Here is a 12,902-nt window from a genome sequence, read left to right on the forward strand (position 1 = left end):
ATCCACCTGCCTCTGTTTCCCCGAGTGCTGGGATGACAGGCATCTCCCATCACACTCCTCCTCCACCACCACCAGGCTTAGTTCTGCATCTTGACGACAAGGGCTGCTAAAGACTCTCTTCTCTGACCTGTCCTGCCAAGGCAGGATGGAAGCAGCCAGTGAGCACTGATATTACAATGTACTCAATCTTCGGTATCCCTTGGCCTTAGCAAACACGGACAAGACACAGACCAGATGGGAAATAAAATATGAAACCTTTTTTTTTTGTGTAGCCTTATTTCGTTTCAAGAATATTTGTGTTGACTGGCATGTATTGTATCCTATAGCAAAGCTACACATCTCTGCATGTGTATCTTACAGGAACCTGCTTCCTCCAGGGCAAACCAGTTGGGTCTGGCCCATGGGTGAGGTCCAAATAGTTTTGTGGATGACTGCTTCCTGTTCCTTCCTTTTCAATGGTCTTTCCTCTTCAGTAGTCTCCTCTTGCTCTATCTTCTGGCTGAGCTCAAAATGGACTTGGTTCCCATGCCTCTTGGCTAGGAACTCCATTCGCTGTAGCAGGCAGAGCTGGGATAGGCAGCCAAGCAAGTGATTCACACAACAAGGGCCGTTCAGGGACAGCTACACTTCTGTCATAGGTGTACCCACACAAACAAACCCCTGACATTCTTGAATCCCATTCCCACTAATATTTCTAGCCCCGCTAGCCTTATAAACCAAAGAAAAGTAGGTGGGAAAACCTGAAAAGAGAAAGGCCAGTGCCCTGGGTCAGAGGACCCTAAGAAAACTGAGGGACAAGGGAGCTGGGTATAAACTTGCAGGTGGGAGCTAGTGTGGTCCCACACAGGGCTCCTCCATGGGGCGGGGCCATGAGGATGGTGTATCTCCCATCACACTCCACCTTGGGTGTGGCACTCTCCTCACCCCAGTCGCCTTGTAACAGCCCATACATGTCTTTTATTTCAGGGTGTGTCTTCTTCTGAGTTCTGTGGCATCTTCTCTGAAAGTCAGGTGATGGGAGGGATGTGTATGCGGTCATACAAGGCCAGGAAAGGAGTCTACATGTACATGTTACCAATGGCTCAGCATGTGCACGGCTTGTTTCTTCTGGGTTAATTCCCCCACAGGTTAATTCCTCCTCCTCTGGAGCAGTACAGAAGTGATACCCACAGTTTCCTACTAGACTCGCTGTCCTGAGTCCTGAACCCAACTGTCCAGAAACATGCTCTTGAGAGGGAAGTAGAGAAGATGGTAAGCAAAGAATGAGGCTGGACTGCCTCACCAGAGGGGCAAGCAAGGCTGACCTTTGGAATGACTTGGTCCTGCTCCCTATACAGCCTGGTGGCTGGAGATGAATTGTGAGACAGTTTTCTGTGATGTCAACACCCTGCCCCTCTGTAAAACACAGCTTAACGAGTCAGTCCCCATCTCTGCTCATTGGCATTCACGGTGACAGACATCACAAACTGGTTCTCTGGGAGCTTAGACCCTTTCTTCTAGCCTTCAGGCCCCCCCAGAGGGAGGCAGTGTAGGGAAGAGGGGGGCTCCTGTAGGAACTGAGGTCTGCAAGGAACAGCACGAGCGAGCGAGCGTAGACAGGAACGGACAGACACAAGGAAGCTGTAGGGGAGCACTTTGATCTGTAATGCAGCTGGAGGAAGGCAGAAGGAGAAGCACACACCTTGACCTTGTGTCTGAGTAACAGTGACAGTAAAGCTTGTCCCTTGATAGGACAGAACCTGGAAACCAATAGATAAGGTTGGGCGTGAACCCCAATATTACTGGGCAGAGGAGTGAGGTGGAATGTTAGCTCCTCTAGTAAGAAGGGAAACACCATGTGAATGTATAACTATATACACGCGCTTTTTGTTCTTGTCACCACCAGGCTTTATTGTTGTGGGGCTCTGTCCCTCCCCCTCCTCCACCCCCCCCTCCATCCCCTCCCAACCGAGCTTTCCCATTGCTCCTAATGCAGCATCACATTACAAAAACAGCCTCTAAAACCAGACTTCCAGGAAGGCAGAAATTTTTTTTTTTTTAATTATCAACCATTTTTTTTTTTTAGGGTATCTAGAGACATGCTAGTTGAAGGAACTGGGTTTTATTCAAACCTGGCCTGGAAGAGGAACAATTCTTTAAGCCTCACATCTCCGTGTTGCAGGACTCTGGTGCTTTAGCATTTCACAGGGAGAAAAAAGCACGCGCGCGCGCGCGCGCACACACACACACACACACACACACACACACACACACACGGGTGCCGGGGGTGGGGGGTGGGGGGCAGTCCATGTGCTAAAGTCACACCACAAGAAATGTCAAATAAACATGTATTCGTACATGTGAAGAATGTCAAATTGCATTGGCAGTGTGTAACTTCAAAATGCCAGCAGATTCTTACAAGCCTTTATTAAGCCTTTATTTAAGCTTTATTGTACAAGGACTTACAGGGTCAATATAACACCAGTACCCACAAAAATATGCAACAACGATGGTGGATACCTGTATAGGATCATATGTTGACTTAGAAGCAATTAACACATTAGCAGCTCTTATAATTGGGGAGCTCAGCATACAGAAAACACTGTAGGAAATTAACTAGCTATATTCTTTGCATAATATTGCCTCTTCCTGAGGCAAATAGTTTACCAAGTCAATGAGTATATCATGACAAATAGAATACAGAGCGCAAACGTTAAAAAGCCAACTGTACTATATATGTAAAGGCTTATTGTGGCAGTTTGAATGAAAACGGCCCCATAGGCTCATATCAGGAGGTGTGGTCTTGCTGGAGTAGGTGTGGTTTTGTGTCACCCCACTTCTGCTTACCTGCTGGGGTGTCCAGGCTCCTTGCCTTCTTGGGAGACAACTTCAGTTCAGCAAGACATCTCGTTTAACTGGAACAACAACGAAGGCAATTTAACCTTCTGAGGAGTGGGTAGAGGCTTTCAGGCAGGGTGCGTGTGTATATCATTGGCACGGGGCACAAGATGCTGGGAATGCCTCATTTGCATAAAGAGGAGTTCCAGGTGCTTGCTGCACACGACCTTATAGGAAGAGAGGACATTTAACCTGTAACCTGGCCATCAGGCCACTGGACCACCTCAAGGGTAGCAGAGGTAGGGGGTGTGTAAAGGACACATGCACAGGGACACCCAAGCCTAGGGCAGGGAGGGAGCAGTCCTACTTCCTCCACCAAGTCTCAAGAAGAGATTTTCGGGGTTTGGACATGCCTCCATCTCACTCTTGCTCTGAGCAGGCTCCCCTGAGTCGCACAGCTCCCCAGCGCCATACCTCCCCCTTTCTGTTGTATAAAGGGGATGTATCATCATCGTCATCAGCCTCTGGGTTGGGAATGGTCTGGTATCGAACCAGAACCTGGTGGAAGGCGCTGGCCTAGTCAAACTTGTCCCGGAAGTCATCAGCTCCGGAAGTCATCATCAGCCAGGCATTGTGTCCGATCCTTTTGTTCTGAAAACAGTCAAGATTTTCAGAGGTCTTCCCTGGTTGAATCTAATCTTTGTTAAGTTTGAAGGAATCCATAGCTTTTGTTGTTGTTGTTGTTGTTGTTGGGTTTTTTGTTTGTTTGTTTGTTTGTTTCTTCCTGTTGAAAGAAGAGCAAAACCTCTTCCCTAACACAACACATTTCTTGACTTTTATTTTGAGGTTAACACATCCTTAAGGTATATAAGCTGATTTAATTTAGCAGTCCTTTCTAAAATCCAGTGGTTCTTAGCAGCTGTGTTATCTGCCTAATTGGCATCTTGAAGTCAATCCCAAGAATTCGTTTCAAGCTCTTTGCCAACCTATGGGCTGCCCATAATGAGGTTCTCCACCCCTAACCACTGCATTCTTTCTTACATGGAACCCAGGGGTGTTCCATGGAATTCGGGAGGGTAGATAAGTTGACGTTGGAGTTGGGTTTTTTTGTTTGTTTTTCACTTAACTGTCTGTTTCAAGTTTTTCCCTATTAGGGAAAAAAAAAAGTTCCCATGAAGGGATCTTTAATAATGAGTTATTCCTGCTATAGGAAAAACAGAAAACATTTAAACAAAAATCAAGCAAAGAAGCAGGAAAATTCTAAGTTCTGGGCCAGCTGCGGTATTTCATGCTGCGGCAGCAAAACCCCGTCTGTCATTCTTGGAGCTCGGGTGTTACTGCTCAGTGCTGACAGGCCCTCAGCTGAAAAACTGACTCGCACCTGTGGCTAGGGAGCTCTTGAGTTTCAGCGGACCTCGCTGACAACTTCCGGCCAGAGAGCTTTGAGTTCCAGATGCCGTCAATTTCTTTTTCCTAGTCGAAATCTTTCCGGCAGTGAGAGCAGACTGTTTTGGGGACATTGGGGTCCCCTGTAGGGAGGATTTTTCTTGTTGTTCTTTGTTTGTTTGTTTGTTTTCTGCCTCACGCTATCCCCCTCTGCGTCCCACTGCCTCCCCTCCGGTGGCGATGGCGGGCATGCGCAGGTGGTGCACTCCTGCAGGGTACTGCCCCTTGGCCACCCGCAGCTGCCCTTCACGTTTCCAACTTGGAGGTGCGCCATGATTGGCTCCAGGAGGTTCCAGGGGTGGATTGGGTAGGGTCAAAGTGTTTGTGGGGAGGAGGGTCTTCTATTTCCTTTTAAGAGTGCTTGAGGGAAGGGAGAGCCAGGCTCGAAGCTCTGGAAGGAGAGTGTGCTTGTGTGTCGCCCTAACAATAATGGATTAAACCTTTGAACTGTAAGCCAGCTCCAATGAAAGGTTTTCTTTTGTAAGAGTTGCTGTGGGGGCTGGAGAGATGGCTCAGCGGTTAAGAGCACTAAGTGCTCTTCCGAAGGACCCGAGTTCAATTCCCAGCACTCATGTAGCACCTCTCAACTGTCTGTAACTCCAAGATCTGACACTATCACACAGACATACATGCAAGCAAAACACCAATGTACACAAAATAAAAATAAATATTAACACGGAGAGACCTTGTCTTGAAAAACCAAAGAATAAAAATAAATAAATAAATTTTTAAAAAGTTGCTGTGATCATGGTGTCTTTTCACAGCAATAGAAACCTTAAGACACTTATATATTATACCAGGATAGCTCATAAAAATGGAAATGGCATACACACACACACACATATGGTTATTATCAGTTTATTATATACTTAAGGATTATCCCCCATAGGTTCAATATATATGATGACTATACCCACATATGCTAGGAATGTGGGAGTCCTTATATAGGTAATATGTCATAAGTCAATCACTGAGACACAGAATTGCTTGAATTATTACAGATTCAGAAGGTGTAAAAGTTGATGAATGCTATTAAATGTCTTCCATAAACAACTGGCAGATGTAAAGAATTCAGTTGAGCCCAACAAGAGTACAGAGTAATTGTATGACTAAACAAAAGGTATTAAAGATACCCTTACAAAATACACATTCTTCTAAATGAATTCCTCAAAGCACACACATCAAGCACAGGCTCACATTCTGGCTCAAACCCCTAATCTGGATTATGACTGGCTGCTATAACTTGTCCAGTGCATTTGGCTCTTTCTAAACATTGCCTTTATTGTTAGTAATTTTGTTTGATTTTTTTCCTACTAAAGATGTGTAATCAGCCTCTTTAATATACTTTATAAAAGGAACAATGTGCCTGTCCGAGATGTGGCGTACACCAGAAATCCCAGCACTCAGGAGGCAGAGGCAGACGGATCTCTGTGAGTTCAAGGCCAGCCTGGTCTACAAAGAGAGTCCAGAACAGCCAAGGATACACAGAGAAATCTGCCTTGAAACAAACAAAGAAAGAAAGAAAACAAAACAGGAGCAATGTGTGGCTCTTTTAAAAAATTTCCCAGACAGGGTTTCTCTTTGTAGCCTTGGCTTTCCGGGACCCACTTTGTAATCCAAGCTGGTCTCTAACTCACAGAGATCCACCTGTCTCTGCCTTCCTGAGTACTGGGATTAAAGGCGTGCGCCACTACACGTGGCTATGTATCTTATATTCTATTATATAGAATAACCCGAGTTATTCTATAACTTATAATGCAATGTAGGATCTGAGACTTAATGTCAGTAATTAAGATGGGAATAAAAGAATCTATGATTATCAGTGGCTATACTATCAAGTGAAATCAGGATTCTCTGGTGAGTTACAGCCAACGGGAATCGGCTTGCCTTGCATATTTTTCACTGTTCAATAAATTCTGACATTGTGACAAGACACAGACACATCTGTTTACATTTCTGGCATAGTCTGCTCATAGATGAGCAGAAATGTCTCCAGAATTGTCAGCAGTGGTTAACAGGAGTACAACTTTAAATATTAGCATGGGTTTACCAGGTAAATGAGGTTGTTACATCCTAGCTGTTTGGGGTCATATCACTATAATGCCAATCCAACTTCTCTGAGCAGAATCACAGTGAAAATTATTTTTTTGTGTGTGCATTTCACTTAAGGACATAGAAAGGAGATGGGGAAAACACCTTCAGCTTCTTACTCTCTTTGTTTCTGAAGTACTGATGCCAGTTGATATTTTTTTTAAAAAAAATTAAGCACAGGGCCGGGCGTGGTGGCGCAGGCCTTTAATCCCAGCACTCGGGAGGCTGAGGCAGGCAGATCGCTGTGAGTTCGAGGCCAGCCTGGTCTACAAAGTGAGTCCAGGACAGCCAAGGCTACACAGAGAAACCCTGTCTCGAAAAACCAAAAAAAAAAAAAAAAAAAAAAAAAAAGCGCAAATGATGATGAACCTTGTTTTCAAGGAGAAATTAAATCACTTTCTTTTAAAAATTATTTCTTTTGGGCTGGGCATGGTGATGCACGCCTTTGATCCCAGCACTTGGGAAGTAGAGACAGGAGGATTGCTGTGAGTTCGAGGCCAGCCTGGTCTACAAAGTGAGTCTAGGATAGCCGAGGCTACACAGAGAAACCCTGTCTTGAAAAACCAAAAACAAACAAACACACACACACACACACACAAAAGGATTTCTTTCAATTTGAGGGATTATACTGTAAATACGTCATTTTACCCTAAGTACATAAATGCAACCTGCTCATTCTGGATAATGCTCCTTGTGTGTATATTTTCAGGGCTGCCTGTTTGGCATCCCATAACCAACTGGAATACTATTCCCTGGGGGTGACTACTGCTGCTGCTGTCAGCACTTCTTTGCTGCCTCTAGTTTTTGTGTCGGGTTGAGGCCATGGGCTTTCCCTCTGTCCACGTTAGCACGTTCATTGTTGCTGCTCAGCTCATGTCCTGCCTGTCACGTTGGTGAGGTATGGGTGTAGCTTCTGACATTACTGCAAGACACAATGTCACAGCCAACTCCCTGACCCGTTGTTGCCTCTTACAGTCTTTGCCCCCTTATTCCACTGGGTGCCTGTTGGGACAAATCATTTCTCAATGATGAGCAGTTAGGTGAAGAGCTGTAGAGACGCCTCAGAGGTGAAGAACATTTGCTGCTCTTGTAGAGGACTCAGGTTCGATTCCCAGCAGCCACATGGTTGGAATCACATCTGTCAGTAGCTCTAGCTCCAGGGCCTCTTTTGAGTTCAGCAGACATTTGCATACATGTGGTACACACACACACACACACACACACACACACACACACACACACACACTAGGATTAAAGGGATGCACCACCATCACCTGGCAGATAAATAAATACATTTTAAAAAAGACAAAAACAAGCCAGGTGGAAGCAGGCAGATCGCTGTGAATTCAAGGCCAGCCTGGTCTACAGCTTGAGTAAAAACTCCGTCTCAAATAAACAAACAAGAAGGAGTTAGGTAAATGCAAAACAACAACAAAAATGATTGAACTGTTCATATTTTCACATTCTATTTTGTTCGAGTGTAATTTGAAAGTTGTATTAAAAAGATGAGTTCAGGAGAAACTAGTAGAGTTTTGTATATTTTTACATCCTTAACCCATCCATGTTTCTCTAGCCCAATAATGTCCCAGGAAATAACCAAGAACATGAGTTATTCAGGTCCTGAAGCCCCCAGAGATGGAGCTGGGAACCACATATAAATTTAGGGAACCACTCTCCTGCCTGATGTGTGGACGACACATAGGCTTCACCAAAATGTTCCATCCATCAGCGGAGACATTCAAATTACAAACCAGTATGAAAGGGAACAACGTCTTCCTGTGACATCCCAAAACACCAGAATAAAAGACCCAGTCATGGGACACTAGCTCACAGGATTGCCACCAAACCTCAGTGTCATCACCCATGCTCAGGGCCACACTGTCTAACTGAAACTTTATAAAAAAGCAGACAGATTCCCCCAGCAAACCACCTTTTTCTTAGAAACAGGAGATTGTGGTTGACTGCCTCGTCCTAATAAGAAAATCTTTTATTATTAAACCCTGACAATTATGTAGCTTGAAGTCATGTAATATTTTTTGTTTCATGTTAGACGAACAAACAAATCCAAACCCCTAAAACCTAAGGTTCTGCTACTGACCAAGTAGCGCTTTCACCATATTTTGAAGAATAAAATGTAAATTAAGGTCAACTAAAACTAAATGTGCTATAATTTTGATTCTTAACAAGCTTAAGAAACTTGCCATGAAAACACAAAGCCCACACTTAGAACACACCTTATAAAGTCTGTCACATGTTTGTGTTCCCAATGGTATGGAGCTGGGCGACAGGCAGATCCCTGGGCCCAGTGGCCAGCCAGCCTGCTAAGCTAATAAGAGTGACTGGGACATTCCCACTGCAAACCAAACGGTAGAGAAACCACGGCAGTGTCCACCACGCATAATTCCACCGTTCTTCCAGGAACATAGGAGGAGAGACTTGGCTAAGGTCTTGGGCCAAGGACATAGGTGTTCTTTATAACAGACACTCAGGGCAAGGAACAGAAACAGAATGGCATTGCCCAACCCACAAAAATCCAGGGCGCCGGACCAGCACCTTGAGGATCTGTGCTTACGCATTCTGTTCTATGTGCTAACGTGGAACCACCGCGCCCGTGTACTGGGCACGCTCTGAAGGCATGGACTTTGTCAGAAACCAACGGGTGCTGGTCCCCATTGGTTCTCATTGTCTTGCCTTTACATCCGGAGTACCAGAGGGACCGCAGGGAGACAGATTCTTCTGTTTACCCATTGGAATTTTGCTGAACCTTCACTGTGATCCTAAGAGGTGGGTACTACAGGGAGGAAAGCGACACAGATTAAGGACCTCACACGTGAGGCTGGCAAGACAGCTCGGTAGGTCGAGGTCCGTGATGCAGTCTAATGGTGATCTGAGGTACATCCCTGGGCCCTCCTTGGTGGAAGGAGAGAACTGACTCTAGCAAGTTATCCTCTGGTCTCTACACATGTGCTAAGGCAAGCATCCCTCATCCCCCCACAATTTTTTTTATGTTTATTTTTATTTTTTTATTTCTCGAGAGTTTCTCTGTGTAGCCTTGGCTGTCCTGGACTAACTCTGTAGACCAGACTGGCCTCGAACTCATAGCGATCCGCCTGGCTCTGCCTCCCAAGTGCTGGGATTAAACGCGTGCATGCGCCACCACACTCAGCTCCTCCCCAACAATTTTTTTTAAAAGTTTATTTTATTTTATGTTGCCCTCGTTGTTTGTTGTTGTTTTTCAACCTGGGACAAGCTGGACTTACCAGGCGAGAGAGAACTAAAACTGAGAAAAATCCTCCCATAACACCGGCCTGTAGGCAAGACTGTGGAGCAGTTTCCTCATTAACTCATGATTGATGTGGGACGGCCCATCCTCCTTGGGTGGTGTTCCTGGGGTACACAGCAGAGCTGGCTGAGCAAGTCATAATCAGGAGCAGTAAGTAGCATTTCCCCATGGCCCCGTGCTTCAGTTCCTGCCCTAACTTGCTTTGATGATGGACTGTGATGTGGACACCAAGCAAAATAAGCCCTTCCCTTCCCCCCAAGTTGCTCTTGGTAAATTATCACAGCAATGGAAACCCTAACTAAGACACATTCTTGGGAACAAGCAGAAGAAACTTACTCTAAGTACTGCCATTTTGTTTGCACGCTCCATTTAATCATAGGTCCCAGGCCAAAGGGTAATGGGGGGCAGGGGCAGGGGATTTCTCAAAAGCTGAACAGCTTCTGTTGTCTGAGTCCAGACCTCTCAGGGACAGCTTTTCCATCTTGCTGATAGGGCAAAAAAAAGTTCATGTTCCCAGGCCCAGGGACGGACTCCTATCCTCATTGGTGGAAATGCCTTTGCTCAACCCCTTATGTCAAAATAGGATCAGGCAATGCCCCAGCCCACCCTGATCCGCTTGCTCACTGGTTTATCCTTTAAATATGCTGTGGTCTGGGTCGCAGTTCGGCTCCCTCGTCTGTTCTTCTGCCCTGATCAGTAACGTCTTGGTTACATTTTTGTCATCTGCATTCACCTGGTGTTTGAGTTATGTTGGATTTATGTTGGATTTAAGTGTATCGTGGCACAATATTAATATGGGTGTGTTGATTGCATGTATGTTCACTGAACACCCTGCCCACAGAGGCCACAAGACATCGGCTCCTTTGGGACAGGAGTTACAGACAGTTGTGAGCCACCATGTGTGTTCTGGGAATCAAACTCTGATCCCCTTAGGGAGAGACCAGTGCTCTTAACCACTGAGTCACCTCTCCAGCCTTAAGTAAATGTAATTTAAAAAGAAAAAGAGCTCATTCATCGTTACACCATCACACTTGTAGTGGAGCTGGAAAATAAGCAGCCAGACTAAGGTAGAAAGATTGCAAATTCAGGGAGCTGGAGAGATGGCTCAGCGGTTAAGAGCACTGTCTGTTCTTCAAGAGGTCCTGAGTTCAATTCCCAGCAACCACATGGCAGCTCACAACTGTCTGTCACTCTAGTTCCAGAGGATCTGACACCCTCTCACAGACATACATGCAAGCAAAACACTAATGCAAATAAAATAAACAATTAAAAAAAAAGGATTGCAAATTCAAGACTAGCCTGGGGAATTTAGATCGTGTCTTACAATTAAAAATTGTTTAATTTTAATTTTTAAAGTTGGAGGTATCAGAGAGGAGGGAGCCTCAGTTGAGACAATCTCTCCATGAGATCCGGGCTGTAGGCAAGCCTGTAGGGCATTTTCTTAATTAGTGATTGATGGGGCAGGGCAGTTCTCCTCCAAGGCCTCTGCCTTCAGCCTCCTGCCCTGCTTGAGTTCCTGTCCTGACTCCCTCAGCGGTGGACTCTGATGTAGAAATGTAAGTCAAATAAACCCTTTCCTCCCCAACTTGCTTTTGGTCACTGTGTTTCATGACAGCAATAGACACCCTGACGCTGCCATGCTGTTTCACTTCTTGCTCCCTTTTCTTCCTTTCCTCCCCTTTCTTCTTTTCCATCCGCTCTTCCCCTCCTGTGTAACGATCAACTCAAATGAAACTGAGTAAGCGAGGCATATGGTCTTCATGTTGGTGGACAGAGGTGCCTAGAAGTGGCTTCCACAGTGTATGTGGGTGGGGACCTCTGCAAGGGACTGCCTGGCACTGGGTGCTGAGCTGCAATGTAGTAAAGCAAAAACACCCACGTGGAGAGAGGCTGGTGTGTGGTGCTGAACACCCAGACAGTGGAGAAGATGAACATTTAGTGAAAGGGGTTGCTAATCATCTCCAGGGAAACTTCCTTCTGGAAAGGGCTGACGTGTGGTGGTGTGGGGGAGGGCAGCTCCGCCCACGTCACTACTTATGGCTCTAGGACTCTGACCAGTGTGAGAAATCTAAATTACGATGTAATCTTCAAGGCATATATGTCAAGGCAAAAAGAAAAGCCACACCTTCACCTCATATTTAAGAGTGTTATGAGCTTGCTTTATAAACCCAGGTAAAGCCAGGCAGTGGTGACACACGCCTTTAATCCCAGCACTTGGGAGGCAGAAGGAGGCGGATCGTTGTGAGTTCGAAGCCATCCTGGTCTACAAAGTGAGTCCAGGACAGCCAAGGCTACACAGAGAAGCCCTGTCTCGAAAAACCAAATAAAATAAAATAAACCCAGGTAAGCAGCTGAGGAGATGGCTCAGTGATTGCCAGGCAATGAATTGAGCTCCCTAGCACTCACATAAAAGCATCTGTAGTCCCAGCATTCAGGAGGCTGGCTTGGGATTCCTGGGCAAGCTTGCTAGAACAGTCTGGAGTCAGCGAGACTGAAGAAAATGAAGAGCAATGGAAAACACCCTGTCAAACCTGTGGTCTCTACACAGACGGGCTCCTTGCCACATAGATCAGGCTAGCTGTAGCTAGCCGACACTTTGATCTCTGGTGACATCAGCCTGGACTGCTCCTGAACTCTTGGCTGACGTGCTTTCTCGCATGATTTTATGACCCAGTCTTCCCTGTGCTTTGCTTAGGTGGCACTCTGCCTCCTACGTGACCGCCTTTGGTCCCGTGACCTCCAAAGGCAGCGGTGGGCCAGAGCCCACACCCGAGGTTTCTGCGTTCCTCCTTGGCTGAGAAGGAAGCCTCTGTGTGTGGGGGGCAATTACAGCATCCCTCAAGAAGCTCTCCCTCGGCTGTAAAAGGGAGGGCGACCGCAAGATGCCGAGCCTCTCCCGGGCCGGGGGCGGCGCCTCCTGATTGGAGCGGGCGCGGCTGCTGATTGGCTGCACGAGGTCAGGCGCTGTGGGCCGAGTGCTCGCGAATAACCCCCGGGGCTGTGAGTGACGGGCGGTGACTCGGGCGGCTCCCTGGGTCGCCCTGGGTGGGGGCTGGCTGAGGGCCAGGGTAGGCGAGTGAGCACCACCTGCGGTGGAGCAGGGCGGAGGTCTTTTGCGCAGTCACCGCCTCCCTCCCTCAGAAAGCTCTGAGGGCTTTAATGGGGCACTTGGCCCTTACCGAGAGAGATGAAGGTCCATAGGACAGTGGTGTTGGTGGGGCGTCAGGAATGCCTTTTAGGGACTCTTAGCAGTTTGAAGCCTGCC

The sequence above is a fragment of the Acomys minous genome, assembly GCF_964271855.1.
Source record: "Acomys minous genome assembly, chromosome: 2".
NCBI lineage: Eukaryota > Metazoa > Chordata > Mammalia > Rodentia > Muridae > Acomys > Acomys minous.